At 39.1% G+C, this 21,761-nt stretch overlaps 1 long non-coding RNA gene across 1 annotated transcript; it reads left to right on the top strand.

The window, feature by feature from the left end:
• Nucleotides 1-147: 147 nt before the first annotated feature.
• LOC309656135 lies at nt 148-10,465 on the top strand. The gene is made up of 2 exons (XR_014261163.1): nt 148-5,886; nt 6,048-10,465. It is a non-coding gene; the product is annotated as an uncharacterized lncRNA (long non-coding RNA).
• The last annotated feature ends 11,296 nt before the right edge of the window (nt 10,466-21,761 follow it).

Genomic DNA, 21,761 nt, shown 5'->3' with positions numbered 1-21,761 from the left:
TGCTTTGGGGCTGCTACACAGCAATATAGAACTAACACAGACGCTGTTTATTAGATTGAGAATGTTCTTTTTTTAATATTTATTTATTTATTTTATTTATTTTTTGACTGTGTCGGGTCTTAGTTGTGGCATGCGGGGTCTTCCTTGAGGCGTGCAGGATCTTTCGTTGTGGCGCAGGCTCTTCTTTGTGGCACGCAGCCTTCTCTCTAGTTGTGGCGTGCAGGTTTTCTCTCTCTAGTTGTGGCACGCAGGCTCCAGGGTGCATGGGCTCTGTAGTTGCGGTGTGCAGGCTCCTGAGCTTGTGGGCTCTGTAGTTTGCGGCACGCGGGCTCTCTCGTTGAGGCGTGAGAGCTCAGTAGTTGTGGTGCGCGGGCTTAGTTGCCCCGCAGCATGTGGGATCTTACTTCCCCAACCAGGGATCGAACCCCTGTCCCCTGCATTGGAAGGCAGGTTCTTTACCACTGGACCACCAGGGAAGTCCAGAGAAGTTCTTTTTAATTGCAATTTGCTGAAAGGTGTTTTTTTGTTTTGTTTTGTTTTGTTTTTAATAATGAATGGATGGTGAATTTTGTCAAATACTTTTCTGCATCTATTGAAATAATGACTTTTCTTGTTTAGTCTGTTGATATAGTGAATTACTGTGATTGATTTTAAAATGTTGAACCAACCTTACATTCCTGGGATAAAACCAGCTTGGTTATGGTGTTCTATCATTTTGATACACTGCTGGAGTTTATTAATAATATTTTATTAAGGATTTTTACATTGAGAGATATTAATAGTTTAATTTTCATGTCTTTGTCTGGTTTGGGTATCAAGGTAATGCTGATCTCATAAAATGAGTTGGCAAGTGTTTCCTTCTCCTTTATCTTCTGGAGAAGTTTATATTAAATTGGTATTATTTATTCCTTAAATGTTTGGTAAAATCTGCCAGTAGAGCCATCTGGAATTTTCATTGTTGAAATATTTTTAATTACAAATTCTACTTCTTTATTATATAAAATATAGGACTATTCAGGGTATGTATTTCTTCTTGAGATTTGGTAGTTTGTGTCTTTCAAGAAATTTATCTATTTCATCTAGATATTTGAACTTATGGGCATAAAGTTGTTCATATATAATAGTATTATATTATTATCCTTTGTATAGTAGTGTACTCTCTGTCATTTTTGATGTTAGTAATTTGGGGGGGTTTCCTTCTTTTTCCTGATCAGTTTGACTAAGGCTTACCAATTTTGTTGATTTTTTAAAAGAAACAGCTTTTGACTTAATTGATTTCCTCTGTGGTTTTTCAATTTCACTGATTCATCTCTTTATTATTTTCTTCCTTCGCCTTGCTTTGCTTTTAGCTGCTTTTTCTGGTTTTTTAGGATGAAAGCTTAAACCATTAATTTTATTTTATTATTATTTTTTTAAAAATATTTATTTATTTGGCTGTGCCAGGTCTTAGTTGTGGCACGCGGGATCTTCATAGCCGTGTGTGGGATCTTTGTGCGACATGCGAGATCTTTAGTTGTGGCACGCGGGATCTTTTAGTTGCGGTATGCAGACTCTTAGTTGTGGCAGGCGGGGTCTAGTTCCCTGACCAGGGATCGAACCCGGGCCCCCTGCATTGGGAGCGTGGCGTCTTAACCACTGGACCACCAGGGAAGTCACAGAGATCATTAATTTTAGATCTTTCTTCTTTGCTAATATAAGCCTTTAATGCCATAAAATTTCCTCTAAGCATGACTTTAAATGCATCCCAGACATCTTGATATGTTGTATTTTCATTTTCATTCCGCTCAGAATATTTTATAATTTCCTTCATGACTTCCTATTTGAACCATGGGCTATTCTGAACTGTGCTGTTTTAATTTCCAACTTTTTTTTAAACAGATTTTCCAGATATCTTTCTGTTATCAATTTCTAGTTTAATTCCATTGCTTTCAGAGAAATCCCTTTGTGTGATTTAATTTCTTTCAAACGTGTTGAGGTTTGTTTTATGGCCCAGGGTATGGTCTATGTTGGTGAATGTTTCTCTTTGACAATTTGAAAAATTATTTGTAAATGAGGTAGGAAAGTAAATATGAATTTCTCCAGAGCTACCTTGTCTGAAGTTCATTCCAGGTTAAAGTTAGTCTGGAAAACCAACTTCATGGACTTCACAGGCTTCAGTACCCAAGCAGCCTGGAGCTGTGCCAAGCCCAATAGGGAAGCAGGGAGCAAGCAAGCGCACAGTCATTTAAGCCTAACTAAGCAATGAGCCAGAGAGCTGGTGGCACCTGCAGCTGTACCAGTCGTTGTATTTGGAGGAAGTTGGAGCAAAATACAAGAGAACAACTTTGAAAGGGAGACAAACAGTTGACGTCACCACTTGGCCCCAAACAGAGAGAATGCTATGGCCTCTACACTGTCAAACTGCAGTCAGCCCTTTCAGCTGGCACGACTGGAACTGGTTTTGATATCAAAGAATTGTAACTCCCAGGAAGCAGAGTTCCTGGGAGGGTGAGAAATGGTCTGATATGTGGGTTCTTTTTCTCAAGCAAGTGCAAAGAACAGTGAAACAACATTATGATTTTCTACTTGGAGCGATCTTTGATTTGCACCTCTGCATAATTAGAGAGAATACTTCAGTGCCCCTGGATAACACAAACAGCACTGTGGTATTTTAATCATTTAAGCAAGCAATAAACATTCAGTAGAGTAACACATGGTAAGAGAAAGAGCCTGGGATTTGGCATCAGAAGACCAGCATTTCTACCTTCTTACTGGTGTTTGATTTTGTGCAAGATAGTGACTATTGGCCAACCAACAACAGCAATAATTATTTAACTAGTGCTTACTTCGTGGCAGGCGTTAAGCTAAGAATATTTTATGTATGAGCCTTACAACAACCCTAGGAGATGGGCATCAATATTATCCTGGGTTTGAGATGAGGAAAGTGAGTTTTAGAATGGATAAGTCACGTGTCTAAGGACACAAAACTAGCGAGTTGTGAAGTGGGGACAGGAATGAAGGCAGTCTGACTACAGGCCCTTTGCTCCTAACCCGTTTGCTAGTACTACCTAACACAGTAGAAGTGGTTGTCAGGATTCTTGAGTTAATGTATAGGACATTGGGAGTTGACCCAAAGTACATATTACACGCAATATAGTACCCTCCTTTTTTTAAGTTGCCAGGAAGGCAAGTCTTGTCATTACGCTTCCTTATCACGGTGGCTCAGCAAATTCCTCTGTGTGCAGCTCCCAACTCTGAAGAGCAAACTTCCATGAGGTTGGGCAGAATCCTGAGGCCTCATCCGAGTGCTGAAACCAGGGCAATGGTTCAAGCTTCCCCGCCACCCCCAATTATGCTTCCTGTAAGGAAAAGTGAGCTTAGTCACTGTGCTCTTAAAATGACGCTATACAGCCACTTGAGGAAATACTTGAATTTACTTTCTCTGCTTTAAGTGGATTTAGAAATTATTTCCAGGGCACTTACAGAAAAGAGTTCATAACTACCCTTTAGGGGTAATTACGTTTCAGGCTCAATATCTATATTATCTCTAATCTTTATAACAATCTTATGTGGTTGGATTTGTTAGCTGGTCGGCATTATTAACTACCCCATCTTACTAAAGAAGAAGCTGAGGCTCTGAGAGGTTGGTCTACGTAGTCAAGGCCACCCAGCTCTCCAGGGCTGACAGCAGGTTTCAAACCCGACTCCACCTTTTTCCAAAGCCCATGCTCTAGTGGCGAATGGAGTTACAACAACTAAGAACACCTTGTGAACAACCTAAAGAGAAGCCAAGTGTCAGCCAGGTTCTTCCTGACCAGCCACTGCTTAAATGTCACAAAACCAGGTGTGTAAATAACTTTCTCCCTTATCTGGAGATAGTAAAGGTGAATCAGTGTAAATACTGGAAAGTCAGTTTAAATAAAAGCCTATCATCCTTGACTTTCTATGTGGGCCCAACCAACAACAGAATAAAGTGTTTTCATCCCTAATCACCATAACCTTAGTTATTTTGTGTGTATTTTTCCCTTTAGGTACTCATTGCATTTTATATATGATAAGCCATTCTTTTAAAGCACCTCTTCTTCTAAAAGCTTCCTTTGTTTCTGAGTCTACCTTTAACAACGTCAACACTTTTTTTGCATCTTCTGATTTTAAAACAACCACCCGGTACTTTTGCCAACGAACCCAAATACTGTGAGAGCTCAGCAAGATTAACACGAAACCCCGGAGGGTTTATGTGGTTGGCCCTGGGCCACCAGTGTGTGAGACAGTGTATACGGTGATCCTTCTTCAGGAGACAAGTCTCCAGATCTCATGGTGTACATCTCTGCCACTCTGGACAGAGAATTGCTAACCACACTTAATTGTAGATGATCTATGTACATTTCTGGGCTTGTATGATTTTTGAATCATTATATTCTAGGGAAAAGGTAAATGTCAAAAAAAAATTTATGAGACAATAAATAAGAAAGAACATAAATTACTTTGTGAACTTCAGCTTAAAGCCATGGCACAGAAATAGCTGTTTGGAAAGCAGACTTCTGCTGGGTGCTGACCTGGGTCAGACACCACGCTGGGCTCTGGAGGCTGAGAAGAGACTTTCCGGAGACCAAGCACTGTATCATCATGCACAGCCTGCTCTCCTGCCTCCCCTCCCAGCGAGTGTCTTCCCTGGAGGAAGCGAGATAGGAGACCTTGGAGGACTGGAATTCACATTGTACTTTTTGCTTCTCAAAACACTTCACCAGGTTCTGTGAAGGAGAGAGGGCACATTTGGCATTTGAGGAAACAGCTACCAAAAATCTAAATGACTTTTTAGGAGTCAAAAAACCAAATTTTGGAGATTAATCCTTTGTCAGCATGGACATATATACACTACCAAATGTAAACTAGATAGCTAGTGGGAAGCAGCTGCATAGCACAGGGAGATCAGCTCAGTGCTTTGTGACCACCTAGAGGGGTGGGATAGGGAGGGTGGGAGGGAGGCTCAGGAGGGAGGGGATATAGGGATATATGTATACATATAGCTGATTCACTTTGTTATAAAGCAGAAACTAACACACCATTGTAAAGCAATTATACTCCAATAAAGATGTTAAAAAAAAATAGATTTGTTCTAGGCAACAAACAGGGCTAGAACCTGTGTCTCAATTCTGAGTTGTATTCTTTCCATCTGTTGTACCACACTGTGGCTTTAAATTAAATAGCTCTAATTACATGGTTAAAGAAGTGTAAATCTGCCTTAAGAAAACCCAGTATCAAAACAAATATTCACGTGTGTGACAAGGTGGAGGAGGAGGGCAGGAAGTAGAAATTATTTGCATTTTAAAAATATTCTTTACTTAAAGTGAGATTCCATACAGATTGTTTTAGAAATGCATATGTTTCTTGAATGGACTTAATACTCAAAGTCTTCTCAACTTCCCCTCTTCAGAGAAACTTTATGATGCTTCTTCATTGGTGTCTAAATAACTCTTTGTGCAAACAGAAATCTCTGGCACCCTAGATACATTTCCCATTGAATTTTTAGGTGTCTATTGATCCAGAAGATCTAAATAGTTTCATAAAGTCATCTTCAAGCTGCATGCATGCCAAGGATTAAATGGAGATCATAGTTACCACCACATGGGGAAATCCTGTTCTTGTAAATAGCTTTCATAAGAATGGCTCATTGTCAAATATTAGTAGTGAGATATTATTGTGAAGCATCTAAACTGAATCCACATGTAGGTCCTTGTGAAAAATATGAATTTAAACAATATTCCCGCTAAATGATAAGAAATCCTTCACCAGCAACATATTTCCTTTTCTACAATATCATCTCACCTGAAGTTCCCATTAAGAGGATGAACTCTGGAGCCAGACTGCCTGGGATCAAATCCAGCTCTGCTATGAACCATCTGTGAGGCAAGTTACTCAACTTCCTTAGGCTTCATCTGTTTCATCGGCAACCTAGAAATCAGCTACCTCTTAAAGTTGTGAACATAAATGAGTGCTCTAATCATGTTAGCTTTAATTGTTATTATTGTTATGATACTAATGATCTCTGTATACTGTTTTCTTTTCAGGTGGGAATTTCATTTACACTAAAATGTATTCAATACTTTACTGACAACATATGTAAATTTATAGATTCACTTAACACCTATCAATCAAGGAAAAACATCTTCTTTCTCATCACTCAGAGAAATAACACTCCCAGGGGTTTCTACTCAGGAAGCCAGCACTTCCCACTGGCAGAGCACACTCTTCCCACCACATCATGCTGCCCATGGGATGATCTCTAAGAAAGGAGACAGCATGTGATGGAGGACGAACCAGACCTGTGTTCATCTTTGGGTTCTATGCTTTTTTGGTTGTGTGAAACCAGGAAAATTACTTCGTGTATTGGTCTGGGATTTTTTTGTTTGCTTTTTAAAGAATTAACCTTTCTAGGGACTTCCCTGGTGGCTCAGTGGTTAAAAATCCGCCTGCCAATGCAGGGGACGCGGGTTCGAGCCCTGGTCCGGGAAGATCACACATGCCGCAGAGCAACTAAGCCCGTGTGCCACAACTACTGAGCCTGCGCTCCAGAGCCCACGAGCCACAACTACTGAGCCTGTGTGCCACAACTACTGAAGCCCACGCACCTACAGCCAGTGCTCCGCAACAAGAGAAGCCACTGCAATGAGAAGCCTGCGCACCGCAACAAAGAGTAGCCCCCGCTTGCCACAACTAGGGAAAGCCCACGCACTGCAACGAAGACCCAAAGCAGCCAAAAATAAATAAATAAATAAATAAATAATTTTAAAAAAAGAGTTTAAAAAAAAATTAACCTTTCTAATTTGAGATAATTCTAGATTCACATAGAGATCTCATAAACTTTTTTCCCCCATTTCCTCCAATGATAACATTTTGTAAAACTATAGTACAGTATCACAACTGGGTATTCACACTGATAAAGTCAAGCTACAGAACAGTTCTATCACTACAAGTATCCCTCATGTTGCCCTTTCCTCCATCGCTGACACCTGTTTGTGAATAAATTTTTTTGTGGGCATATGTGTTCATTTCTTTTGGGTAAATACTGAGAATTGGAACGGTTGGATTGTATGGTAAATGTATGTTTAAATTTCTGAGGTACTGCCATATGGTTTTTCAAAATGGCCGTACCATTTGGCATTCCCATCAGAAGTATGTGAGAGTTCCAGTTGCTCCAGATCCATGCGAGCACTTGGTACTGTCAACCTTTTTTAAAAAATTGTAGTAAAATTCACACAACACACCATCTTAACCAGTTTTAAGTGGACAGTTCAGTGGTACTAAGTGCTTTCACATTGTTGTGCAACAATCATCACCATATATCTCAGAACCCTCTTCATCTTGCAAATGGACACTCTGTACCCATTAAAGAATAATTTCCCCTTCTTTCCACCCACAGCCTCTGGCCACCACCCTTCTACATTCTGTCTCTGTGATTCTGACTACTCTATGTACCTTTCACATTTTAGTTACTGTGAATAACGCTACTATGAACATGGGTGCACAGATATCTCTTCAGGACCCTGCTTTCAATCTTTCTGGTATATACCCAGAAGTGGGATTGCTGGGTCATATGGTAATTATATTTTTAATTTTTTGAAGAACCACCATACTGTTTTTCACAGCAACTATACCATTTTACATTCCTACCAACAGTGCACAGGGTTCCTATTTTCCCACATCCTTGCCAACAATTTTTTTCCTTCCCTGCCCTCCCTTCCTCTCCCTCCCCTTCCTCCCCTCTCTTTCTTTCATAGTAGTCATCCTAATGGGACTGAGGTGATATCCCAAGTGGTTTTGATTTGGGGACTGGGATCTTACTTGCCAACCACAGAAGCCGCTAGTTCCTTAAACTAGCTAGTTCAAGGATTTATTAAGGGATATTAAATAGTTTGGAGAATCTCTGGGAGAGTCAGAGTCAGATCTGGAGCCTACGCAGCCAGAAACAACACCAAAACCACTATGCGGGATTGTCTCAGCTACCTCAGTGCTGCTGCCACTGGTGCTGTAGATGAGTGGACACTACACCCAAGACTCTCCACCATTCCTGCCACTGAAGACCGGACTCCTCGTCACCATCCAAGCCAGAAAAAATGGAGTCAACACAGCACCTGCTTCCTCATGCTGCTCTTTTTTCGACTGAGACTTGTGTGAGTACGCCTGCCTGGGAGAGCCTGCACTCTAGCTGCCAAGGTGCTGAGCAAGAGAGTTTGGGCTTCTGCCTTGGGGAGTTCAGATTCACAATGTGGGAATTTACTCTGATGTAGGAAGGGTTTTCAAAGACAGTCACAAAGCATGAGAAATACCTACTGTACTTTTCTACCCTATTTCTAAATATATAACTTTTTATATTATAAAAATTTTATGAGTATATACATTTATAAATATGAATAGGGTGATAATAGCTACCTCACTGACTTGTTTTAAAGATGAAATGAAATCCCACATGTAAAGTTTGTAACACAGTTTCTGGCACATTGCAGATGCCAATGATGTTATCCTTGTTTCTCTCAATAAAATGTAAGCTGTGAGTTACTTCCTGTGTGACATAAGGCTGTTTTGTAGGCAGCTGTATGATACAATTTTAGGAACCTCAAAAGAGCTCTATGACACCCTCCCACCAATATCCTACTGAACATAGAGTTCCACGTTATTATTTTAGCTTAAGTTCTGATCTTGAAAGAAGGCAAATATCTGAAAAAGGAGTGCTAGTTTAGGCTATAAATGGCATATTAACACAAGCCTACATTATATGTTAGAAAGAGCACTCTTTTGGCCATTAAGAGGTCTAAGTTCAAATCCCATCTCCTTATAACTAACTGTACAATTCTGAGCAATTGATTACCCTCTCTGGGCCTCTCTCTGCTAAAAGGAGGGTGAGGTACTGAACCACCATCTAGCTCTGTTGTATCACGCTGCCATCAATGGAGGCTCTTGAGAGCAGGTTTTTGATTTGGAGCAGACAGGAGGAAGCAGGAATGCCCTGGTCCCTTGAAGGAGTGTAAAAGGATTCTTGGGGAAGAAAAGGACACCAAAGGACAGCAAAGTGATGGAGATAGGGGTGCTGTTTCCTGTACCAGAAAGGCTGTGATAAGCTGAGACTCAGTAAAAACATTACAGAATAAGTGGCAGAAAAGTTAAGATTTTGTGGATTACTGAAGTATCTTGAAATTCTCTCTTGGGAAATAGACAGTCATAGAAATAGAAAGTTATTGAGTAACCGTTTCCTGTAACATACTGTAGATACAAAGTTAACATACAGTCCTTGTTCTCAGGGATTAATTCCAGAGGGAATTAATTAGAATATATTATAATTAGAATTAATTAGAAATATAATTAGAATACAGTGTGGCAAGTCAATAGAAGCAAGTACAGAGTGTTATCTGCATTTTGCATTATCTGCATTTTGGAGAGTTATGTATGGAAATGCCAACAATTTAAAAAAAAATTTCTGGAGAATTCCCTGGCGGTCCAGTGACTAGGACTCCGCACTTCCACTGCAGGGGGCACAGGTTTGATCCCTGGTTGGGGAACTAAGATCCCGCATGCGGTGCAGCACAGCCAAAAAACAAATTTTTTTTCTGCAAGGTTTCTGTGGTTTCGTTCCCATCACTGCTATCTTAAGATCAAGTAGAGACAGTTTGATAAAGGGGAGTACATATGTGTTAATCTAACACACACGCACACACACACACACACACACACACACACACACTGTTTCAAGTTGGGAAGACAAGATTTAACTTTTAATATAATGGGAACCATAGTATGTTCGATAAATATTAAGACTGTTGAGATGACATTGGCAAAGCATTCTTCAACTCGTCTCAGGAAGGAAAGTGAAACCAACTTTAAGACCCAGGTCTAATGCCACATTGTACAAAACTTCCTACCAGATCTTCCAGCTGGAAACAATCTCCACTACACTGCCAGTCTGCCCAATTTTAGAGCTATTTTGTCTATGTCCATCTCAAATTAGACTTTGTGCTCACTGAGCACTGACTGACTTTGTTTTACTCATGTTCACCTCTCTCCAAGTCTGTGGTTCACTGCCATACCCTTAGTAGGGGATTGATATGAATATGCTGAATTAAACTGAATGTTGGAAGGCTTTCTCAAAGGATATGCCATATGCTAGAAATTAAAATCCATGTGCATTTTCAAAGGCTGAGAGCAGTTTAAGCTTATCATTCAAATTTATGGGAACCACAATGAAAAAGTAGACTGAGTAACTGTATTTTGGCTAATCAGAGTGGATTAGATAATATTTCATCAGTTGTAAGATATATTTCATCAATTGTAAGATATATTTCAAGACTATTAATTTATTGTTGCTTTACCACATACTGAAAATTTCTAACTTGCTCTGCTAAAACTTAGTGGTATAGAAGTACAGAGAATTATGTGGAAATATAAAGAAAAAGTAATCTGCAGAGAATTTATTTAGATATTAGTTGCCAATAAATATCACACGAGTCTTCCCTTATTAAGTCTTACTAAAAAGCTGGTTAGATAAAGGGCCTCAGTGAAATGGATGTAAAGCAATTATACCTATATTTAGTGTCTTTAAAATTCCAACTTTACTGATATAAGAAAATAAGTTGCTGGGACTTCCCTGGTGGCGCAGTAGTTAAGAATCGTCCTGCCAATGCGGGGAACACAAGTTCGATCCCTGGTCCTGGAAGGTCCCACATGCCGCAGAGCAACTAAGGCCATGTGTCACAACTACTGAGCCCATGTGCCACAACTACTGAAGCCCACGCATCTAGAGCCCGTGCTCCGCAACAAGAGAAGCCACTGCAATGAGAAACCTGCACACCGCAACGAAGAGTAGCCCCTGCTTGCCGTAACTAGAGAAAGCCCGCGCACAGCAACAAAGACCCAATGCAGCCAAAAAATAAATAAATAAAAATAAATAATTAAAAAAAAAGAAATTGCTAAGGGAATGTGACACAGATGTAATAAGTGACATTCTTGCCATTTGCATTTAGATGGCACATTAGTCCCTCTTTTGAGGATCATATTTAAAGTGATCCCTACATAACAATCTAGGTCAAACAAGGCCCCTAAGTATATTATTTGCCTATTTAATGTCTTTCAGCTCCAAATTAACCCTTTTATATTCTGTTCTGTTATACTGGGGCTAGAAGTCTGCAAACTGTATCTTCCAGAATCCATTCCAATTAGGGTGGACCAACTGGAGACGTTAGGACAATGGATAGCAGAGGAAGAGAAGAAAGCTTCCTGCTTGTTTCTTGCAATTCCTTAACTCCAGCTTTTTAGCCCTTCCAGAACTGGCCTCATCACACACCTTCAGAGGAACCAGCGGCAGCCCCTCTCCTCAAGGTCTGAGCCCCAGCTTCACGGGACCTTTCCTCTGAGCGCCTGATGAGCTGTGGCAGCCAGGCAGCAGACCCTGCCTGGGGCCGGAGCTCTAACACGGTGGGTCTTCTCTGAGCCCCCGGGTTCTGGCGATCCCATACTCTACCCTTCTGTTCCTCCAACCCTATTGCTGGCAACTGCTTCCTGCAGTTGTTCTGAGTTGTCTTAATGTCCTATTTTTGCTCTTTCAGTCCTCCAACATCTGTGTAACAATCCCCTATATTCTTTTGATTCTCCTCTAGTAAAATACCTACTGTGGTTTTCTGTTTTGTTGCCTAGACACTGACTGACCCTAGATTCTGAGCCTAGGTACCTAGGCTCAATGGTTTTAAATAATTGGTTGCCTAGACCCTGAGCCTGTATACCTAGGCTCATTATTCTAAAATGATTTACTCACACGACTTTCCTAACTTTCAGAAAACTGGCAGGTTCTTGTAATGTATCTGCGTTTTGCACGAGCTAGACTCTAAGAGCCAACAAAAGTTTTTCTTAGAGTTACACCCATGAACAAGTTACACCACTGAACGAGCCACTCCATTACTGATTCACAATGTTCATCCTATTGCAGTTTGATTCAACGAGCGTTTACTGTTCACCGATGATGTGTCAGGAACTGTTAGGTGCTGGGGATGCAAATGTGTCATTGCTCTTACCCTTAAGAGAGAATAGAAATACCTATCTATTATTTAGCAACAGGAGCTTTAATCAAGGATGCACAAGAGGTTGTGGGATCCTCGAGGAGACTTTGGAACTGGACTTTAAGGAATTTAAGTGGACATTGGTATCCACTGTGGGTTTTCAGAAACCATAAACTGAGAAATATATATTTGAAAGCTTGATACAGAGTCAGTGCTTTATATGGAGCATTTAAAGGTCAAATAAATGGCTGAGATGCCCAGGCAGGTGCTCAATCCAGATCACAGGATTCTCTGTGTCCTCTAGTTATCACAAGATAATCACACTGAAGTAACTAATCCAGGAAGATTTAGATTTGAGAAGCATGACCAGGATGAAGTCATATACCCAAAATTAAATGTCATATTTAGAAAGTGTTAAATCTTACACTTACCAAAATTACTGAGGGAAGAACTTGTGGTTGAAGATCATAATGATTTAGTGAACCATTTCACTCACACTTGGTGAATGGGTTTGTTTTTTTAAGCTTCATCAAGTGATGGTTTATAACTATACAGGACATCTGTTTCTTTTATCAGCCCAGCATCCATTTCTCCTTCTTGTCAAAAGCCCAATATCCATTCCTTCTTGTGCTTTGGGTTTCTGTCTCAGTGGGACTATTGTTCAAGGTACTGCACCCTCCGTGACCAAGGAATAACCAAACCCAGGCCAAGCAGATTCTGTTCCCTAGGAACCTGGCTCTTGCGTGAAAGGACACAGTGCAGAAGTCTTTTGGAGTGGATTCCTTCTGAGGGCCCAAAGGCACTATCCACTGTCTCCTGCCCTTAGGTCTTCTCTGAACCCAGTTTTCAGCTTTTTCTTTAATCCATAACAACCAAAGAACAGCCAAAGAACCCTGATACAGGAGCTTAACTCTCAACTATGTTTATTTCAGATACAATTTCCTCTGCCTGGAATGCCCTTTACTCTCTTCTTTATGTTTCCAAATATTATGTTTCCTTTAGAAATATGGACTTGTTTTATGGTTTTCTTAGATATTTGAGCTACACTTGATAGGTCTCCATTTAAGTAGTCATAAAGGGACTGTCTGGATTCAGACAGATTCATCCCAACTTTCCAAACAACTTAATATGTGAGTGTGGCGGCTGCAGATATGCGTCGGTCAGATCTCCCTTCAAGAGAGAACCTGCTGCAAGAAATTAGTTAACCTTCAGAATTCACCTCAGCATTGGCCAAGCTCTCCCTGGGCTGCTCCCAGCTAACGAATGAGTTCTTCTGTATGGGTTTGAAAGCTGAGCCGTTCCTTTCCAACTCGGGATTCCTCTAGTGGACAATCTTTGCTCTGGAGCTCCCCATTGACTGGCCAAGGTGTTCTCAGAGCTGCACTGCAGTCTGAGGCTCTATGCAGTCCTCCTTCCTCCCTTTCTCATTTCACATGTGCCAGCTCTGCACTGACAGTCTTCCTGCTTACCCTGTTCATCCTTCCTTTTGTTCTCCACACAGGTTATTTCCCTAAATAAATCTCCTGCACTTCTAATTCCATCTTGATGTTTCTAGAGAACCCAATCCATGACAATGACTAACCTCTGGTTTTCTCATTTATAAATAGGAACCCTACTATCTCATAGGATTAATGTGAAAATTAGATAATATTTCTCCCCAGTACAGGTCTTGGCACAGATTCTAATAAATGTTTTTATTGAATTATCAATATAAGTACATACAGAAAAAAAATGCGTCAATCATGAGTGTACAGCTTGCTGAGAAGTGAAAATATATAACACTTCCAGCACCTCTAAAGCATCCCCTCATGCCCCATCTCAATCTTTATTCCCTCACTCTTCCTCAAAGGTAACCATCATCCTGATTTCTAACACTATAGTTTGCCTGTTTTTGAACTTCATTTAAGTGAAATTATACAGTATACTTTTAATGTCTGAATTCTTACAAAGAACTTAAATTTCTTGAGGATTGAAATCCATGTTGTTGTTGGTAGGAGTTCATTTTTTTGATGGTACTGTAGTATTTTGAGCTGTGAATATACCACAACTTATTTATTCTTTCTACTCTCGATGGACATTTGGGTTGTTTCCAAGTTTTGGTGACTATGAATAATGCTGCTGTGAACAATCTTATGTGTCTTTTGGTGAACACGTTTTTTAGGTGCAGACCTAGAACTGGAAATGCTGGATTATAAGCTATGTGTATGTTCACCTTCAGTTTTTCAAAGGTATTGTACCAATTTACACTCCAACGAACAGTATATAAGAGTTCCAGGGCTTCCCTGGTGGCGCAGTGGTTGAGAATCTGCCTGCCAATGCAGGGGACACGGGTTCGAGCCCTGGTCTGGGAAGATCCCACATGCCGTGGAGCGACTAGGCCCGTGAGCCACAATTGCTGAGCCTGCGCGTCTGGAGCCTGTGCGCCACAACAAGAGAGGCCGCGACAGTGAGAGGCCCGCGCACCTCGATGAAGAGTGGCCCCCGCTCGCCGCAACTGGAGAAAGCCCTTGCGCAGAAACGAAGACCCAACACAGCCATAAATAAACAAATAAATAAATAAATTAATTAAAAAAAAAAAAAAAAGAGTTCCAGTTGCTCCATACCCTCATCAATGCTTCATGCTTTCCTCCTGTTTCATTTTAGTCATTCTGGGGGAATGTGCAATAGCACTGTATTGTGGATTCATTTTGTAGCAGCATTATTATTTAATTTGTTTTTCCCTGGTAACTAATGAAGTTAATACCTTTCAAAGTGTTTACTGACCCCTTGGATGTTCTCTTTCTCTGTTTGGTTTTATTGGGGTACATTTTACATACCATAAAATTCAGTCATTTTAGGTCTGTAAATAAATGAGTTTTAGTAAGTTTACAGAGTTATGCAACTATCATCACAATCTAATTTTAAAATATTTCCATTATCTCAAAAAGAAACCTCATGCCCATTTACAGTCACTCTTCATTCTTAACCTCTGCCTCATGCAACCACTAGTCTACTTTCTGTCTATAGATTCCACCTTTTCTGAACAGTTCATATAAATGGAATCTACAATATGTGATCTTTTGTGACTGGTTTCTTTCACACTTAACATGTTTTTGAGGTTCATCCACACTGTAGCATGTATCAGCACTTTATTTTCATTGCTGAATAGCATTCCATTGCATAGATATGACTCATTTTATTCATTTACCAATTGGTAGATATTTGGGTTGCTTCTACCTTTGGCCATTATGAATAATGCTGCTATGGAGATTTACATACAAGTCTTTGTGTGGACATGTTTTCTCTTGGGCAGATACATAGGAGTGGAATTGCTGGGTCATATGGTGAATCTATGTTTAACATTTTTAAGAAACTGCCAAACTTTTCCCAAAGTGTGCATCATTCCCACTAGCAATGAGCAAGCACCCCAGTTTCTCCACAATCTTAGATATTTGGTTCTATTTTTTTCATTTTAGTCATTTTAGTGGGTGTGTAAAGTATGGCATTTTTGTTTTAATTTTCATTTCTCTGATAACCAAGGAAGTGAATACATTCACACATATTTATTGACTACATGGATGTTACCTTTTGCGGAGTGCTTATTCAAAATCCTTTGCCTATTTTTTCATTGGGTTGTCTGCCTTAGTTCTTTATATCTTCTGAGTAGGTCTTTTGTGGATATATGTAATGCAAGCCTCTTTTCCATTTTGTGGCTTGTATTTCCACTCTTGTAAAGGTGTCCTTAGATGAACAGAGCAACTTAATTTTAATTAGGTCAATTTTACCAACTTTTTCTTTTATAGTCAAAGTATTAATGTTTTGTTTAGGAAATTTTTTTTACCCCAAGTTCATGAAGATACTATGTTTTATTTTAAAAGCATTATAGTTTTATATATTTTATTTAGATTTATTTATTTACAATCTATTTGGTATTCATTTTTGTTTATTGAGTGAAGTTGCAGTCCAGATTCATTTGATTTTCCATTATTGTTTTCAATAAATGTTCAAAAGAATTTATTGAAAAGGCTATCCTTTTTTTTTTTACTACACTGCAGTGTATCTGTTATACATAAGGTGACTAAGCATGGGTCTGTTTCTGTACTCTCAATTGTATTTCATTGTCTATCTTCATGCCAGTGTCACACTTAACTGCTATAGCAGCTTTATCATAACTCTTGAAATCTGGTACCTAAGATTCCCAGGTTTCTTTTTCAAGATTGCCTTGGTATCCCTAGCCCTTTGCATTTTATGTAATTTTATAATCAACTTGTCAATTTTCATAAAATATCTGCTTGGATTACAGAGAATCTTTAAATCTAACATTTTTACAATATCAAATCTAATTCATTAACATGGCATAATCTGCCATTTATTTAGGTCTTCTTTAATTTTTTTCACTGATAGAGTTTTATCTTTTATGTTTTTAAAGGACAGAAATTTATTGTCTCACAGCTCTGTAGGCTAGAGGTCTGAGATCAAGGTGTCAGCAGGGCTGGTTTCTCTTGAGGCCTCTCTCCTCGGCTTGTAGATGGCTGCCTTCTTGCTGTGTCCTCACGTGGCCTTTCCTCCATGCATGCCCCTGGAGTCCTCAGTGATAGTTTTAAGTATAGAGATCTTGCATCTCATTTTCTTAGATATTGAATAGTTTTCTATACTATAAGTGGTATCCTTTTAAAATTTCATTTTCTGTTTATTGCAGGTATATGTATATGTAATTGTTTTCTATGTTGACAGTGCATCCATCTGCTTTTCCAAATTCACTTACGATTTCTAACAGTTTATTTGTAAATAATGGCATTTTTATTCCTTTCTAATCTTTTAATCGTTTATTTTTTTCTTAGTTTTCTTTGTTTATTGAACTGACTAGGACCTCTAGTACAATGAATAACAAGTGGTGAGAGTGAGAATATTTGATTTATTCCTGATGTCAATATAGTAGATTTTTAACAAATGTTTCTTATTCTTCTCCTAAGTAAGATCCATTAGGAACAATCTGAAATTCTCAGTAAAACCTAAAATGATCCTTGCTGCTAGGTTTGATATGGAAGAGTTTCTTGGACCTATGATACAAGATATCAGTTATTTTTCTAATGAAAAGGCATGTAAGGAACTTGAAAAAAGCACAATTTAAAAAGCCCCACGATAAGTCTACCAATGTGTGACATACCGAAAGGAACAACTAAAGAATGAAAATGCACTCTTTATGCCTTTAATGAACTTTTTGGTTAAAAATAAAGGAGCCGACTGTTTTTTTTTCTCACCATAAGCAAGAAACTTTAATGCTCACAATCTCACTTAACCCTCCTAACAACCATATGAAGTGGCCATTATTTGCAATCAACAGATAAGGAGATGGAGGCCTAGACAGGTTGAGTAATTTATCTAAGGTAAGTGGTAAGGGCTAAATGGTTTGGCTGGTAGGTGGCAACTGAGTAATTACATTGAGATGTATAATCTACATGTGCTGTAGAAATTCTGGAAAACAGAAAATAGAAAATAAACAGTCAGGGGTGTCATGTAAAAGTTACAGCTTGAGTGAAGTAAACTGAGTACCTTGAGTGAAGTAAAGGATTTAAATTTTTGGTGAAAAATCAGAATTTCAGGATGGGAGAGCCATTATGAGTCAAGCAATGAAGGTGGAATGATCATGGCCTTTACGTGCTGGTGTTCCAGGGAGTACTAGGAGAGAAGGCTGGGAAGTAGGCTTAGCCAAAAAATTAAAAAAAAAAAAAAAAAAGGAGCTTGATAAAAAATGCTCTCACAAGACCTTCTGCATTTACCTAACCAGTTCCCCCCCATCCCCCCCCAATTACTCTGCCTTCTTCCACACTATGCATACCTTAGCTATAATCAACATTTATTGAATGCCTACTATGTGTAAGGTACAGTATAAAAAGCTGAACTTGTATGTTTGTTCATATTGTTTCTGTCATGTAACAGAAACATGCTTGTAATTAAAGTCTTCTTTTACATTAAAAAAAAAAAAAAAGTAGGCACACACATAAATAACCAAATAGTCCTATAAGGTTTGTCATCAAAAAAAGCATGCCCGTCCCCCATCTCTCTTTCTTCAAAAACCATTTTCCTTCTTTCAGCAGATTATTTTATTTCCATGTCACTAAATAAGCTACTTTTTTTTTTTAACAGAATGGTTTTTTTAATTAATTAATTAATTAATTTATTTATTTATGGCTGCGTTGGGTCTTCGTTTCTGTGCAAGGGCTTTCTCTAGTTGCGGCAAGCGGGGGCCACTCTTCATCGCGGTGCATGGGCCTCTCACTATCGCGGCCTCTCTTGTTGCAGAGCACAAGCTCCAGACGCGCAGGCTCAGTAATTGTGGCTCACAGACCTAGTTGCTCTGCGGCATGTGGGATCTTCCCAGACCAGGGCTCGAACCCGCGTCCCCTGCATTGGCAGGCAGGTTCTCAACCACTGCGCCACCAGGGAAGCCCTAAGCTACTTCTTGATTTCTAATTTTTAGATATTATTCATTGATTTCCCACTGTAGAGATGAAGATTTAGGTATTTTTTCTACCTCACCTCCACACCACCATATCCTCTCTCAATATAATTATGCTGTAATTTTGATTAGACTATTATTTACTGTTAACATTTTTATGGCATTCAACCACTGGTCATAGTTTACCTATTCTTTCTTATAACATTTTGCTTTCCTGGAGTTAATAACTGGCAGTTTTTTGTTTGATTTCAACCTTAAGTTTTGTTTTGTTTTTTTAACATCTTTATTGGAGTATAATTGCTTTCCAATGGTGTGTTAGTTTCTGCTTTATGACAAAGTGAATCAGCTATACATATACATATATCCCCATATCTCCTCCCTCTTGTGTCTCCCTCCCATCCTCCCTATCCCACTCCTCTAGATGGTCACAAAGTACCAAGCTGATCTCCCTGTGCTATGCAGCTGTTTCCCACTAGCTATCTATTTTGCATTTGGTAGTGTACATATGTCCATGCCACTCTCTCACTTCGTCTCAGCTTACCCTTCCCCCTCCCGGTGTCCTCAAGTGCATTCTCTATGTCTGCGTCTTTATTCCTGTCCTGCCCCTAGGTTCTTCAGAAGCAATTTTTTTTTAGATTCCATATATATGTGTTAGCATACGGTATTTGTTTTTCTCTTCCTGACTTACTTCACTCTGTATGACAGACTCTAGGTCCATCCACCTCACTACAAATAACTCAAATTTCATTTCTTTTTATGGCTGAGTAATATTCCACTGTATATATGTGCCACATCTTCTTTATCCATTCATCTGTCGATGGACACTTAGGTTGCTTTCATGTCCCGGCTACTGTAAATAGAGCTGCAATGAACATTGTGGTACATGACTCTTTTTGAATTATGGTTTCCTCAGGGTAAACGCCCAGCAGTGGGATCGCTGGGTCGTATAGTAGTTCTATTTTTACTTTTTTAAGGAACCTCCATACTGTTCTCCATAGTGGCTGTTATCAATTTACATTCCCACGAACAGTGTAGGAGGGTTCCTTTTTCACCACACCCTCTCCAGCATTTATTGTTTGTAGATTCTTTGATGATGGCCATTCTGACTGGTGTGAGGTGATACCTCATTGTAGTTTTGATCTGCATTTCTCTAATGATTAGTGATGTTGAGCATCCTCTCATGTGTTTGTTGGCAATCTGTATATCTTCTTTGGAGAAATGTCTATTTAGGTCTTCTGCCCATTTTTGGATTGTTTTTTTTTTTGATATTGAGCTGCATGTAAATTTTGGAGATTAATCCTTTGTCAGTTGCTTCATTTGCAAATATTTACTCCCATTCTGAGGGTTGCCTTTTTGTCTTGTTTATGGTTTCTTTTGCCGTGCGAAAGCTTTTAAGTTTCATTAGGTCTCATTTGTTTATTTTTGTTTTTATTTCCATTTCTCTAGGAGGTGGGTCAAAAAGGATCTTGCTGTGATTTATGTCATAGAGTGTTCTGCCTTTTTTTTCCTCTAAGAGTTTTATAGTGTCTGGCCTTACATTTAGGACTTTAATCAATTTTGAGTTCCTTTTTGTGTATGGTGTTAGGAAGTGTTCTAATTTCATTCTTTTACATGTAGCTGTCCAGTTTTCCCAGCACCACTTACTGAAGAGACTGTTTTTTCTCCGTTGTATATTCTTGCCTCCTTTATCAAAAATAAGGTGACCATATGTGCATGGGTTTATCTCTGGACTTTCTATCCTGTTCCATTGATCTATATTTCTGTTTTTGTGCCAGTACCATACTGTCTTGATTACTGCAGCTTTGTAGTATAGTCTGAAGTCCGGGAGCCTGATTCCTCCAGCTCCATTTTCCTTTCTCAAGATTGCTTTGGCTATTCGGGGTCTTTTGTGTTTCCATACAAATTGTGAAATTTTTTGTTCTAGTTCTGTGAAAAATGCCATTGGTAATTTGATAGGGATTGCATTGAATCTGTAGATTGCTTTGGGTAGTAGAGTCATTTTCACAATGTTGATTCTTCCAATCCAAGCACACGGTATATCTCTCCATCTGTTTGTATCATCTTTAATTTCTTTCATCAGTGTCTTATAGTTTTCTGCATACAGGTCTTTTGTTTCCTTAGGTAGGTTTATTCCTAGGTATTTTATTCTGTTTGTTGCAATGGTAAATGGGAGTGTTCCCTTAATTTCTCTTTCAGATTTTTCATCACTAGTGTATAGGAATGTAAGAGATTTCTGTGCATTAATTTTGTATCCTGCAACTCTACCAGACTCATTGATTAGCTCTAGTAGTTTTCTGGTAGCATCTTTAGGATTCTCTATGTATAGTATCATGTCATCTGCAAACAGTGACAGTTTTACTTCTTCTTTTCCGATTTGGATTCCTTTTATTTCTTTTTCTTCTCTGATTGCTGGGGCTAAAACTTCCAAAAGTATGTTGAATAACAGTGGTGAGAGTGGACAACCTTGTCTTGTTCCTGATCTTAGAGGAAACGGTTTCAGTTTTTCACCATTGAGAATGATGTTGGCTGTGGGTTTGTCATATATGGCCTTTGTTATGTTGAGGTCAGTTCCCTCTATGCCTACTTTCTGGAGGGTTTTTATCATAAATGGGTGTTGAATTTTGGCAAAAGCTTTTGCTGCATCTATTGAGATGATCATATGGTTTTTCTCCTTCAATTTGTTAATATGGTGTATCACATTGACTGATTTGCATATATTGAAGAATCCTTGCATTCCTGGGATAAACCCCACTTGATCATGGTGTATGATCCTTTTAATGTGCTGTTGGATTCTGTTTGCTAGTATTTTATTGAGGATTTTTGCATCTATGATCATCAGTGATGTTGGCCTGTAGTTTTCTTTCTTTGTGACGTCTTTGGTTTTGGTATCAGGGTGATGGTGGCATCATAGAATGAGTTGGGGAGTGTTCCTCCCTCTGCTATATTTTGGAAGAGTTTGAGAAGGATAGGTGTTAGCGCTTCTCTAAATGTTTGATAGAATTTGCCTGTGAAGCTATCTGGTTCAACCTTAGGTAAGTTTTTGCTTAGAAATAATATCATCACTGATTGGGACTTCCCTGGCGGTCCAGTGGTTGAGACTTCACCTTCCAATGCAAGGGAGTGAGGGCTCGATCCCTGGTCAGGGAGCTAAGATCCCATAGGCCTTGTGGCCAAAAAGCCAAAACATGAAACTAAGCAATGCTGTAACAAATCCAAAAAAGACTTTAAAAATGGTCCACATCAAAAAAATCTTTAATAAAAAAAAAAAAAAAGGAAATAATATCATCACTGATTGAATCCCT

Source organism: Balaenoptera physalus (genome assembly GCF_965194825.1).
Source record: "Balaenoptera physalus genome assembly, chromosome: 2".
Classification (NCBI taxonomy): Eukaryota; Metazoa; Chordata; class Mammalia; order Artiodactyla; family Balaenopteridae; genus Balaenoptera; species Balaenoptera physalus.
Note: the sequence above shows the minus strand (reverse complement) of the source record. Positions and strands in the feature narration are given on the sequence as shown.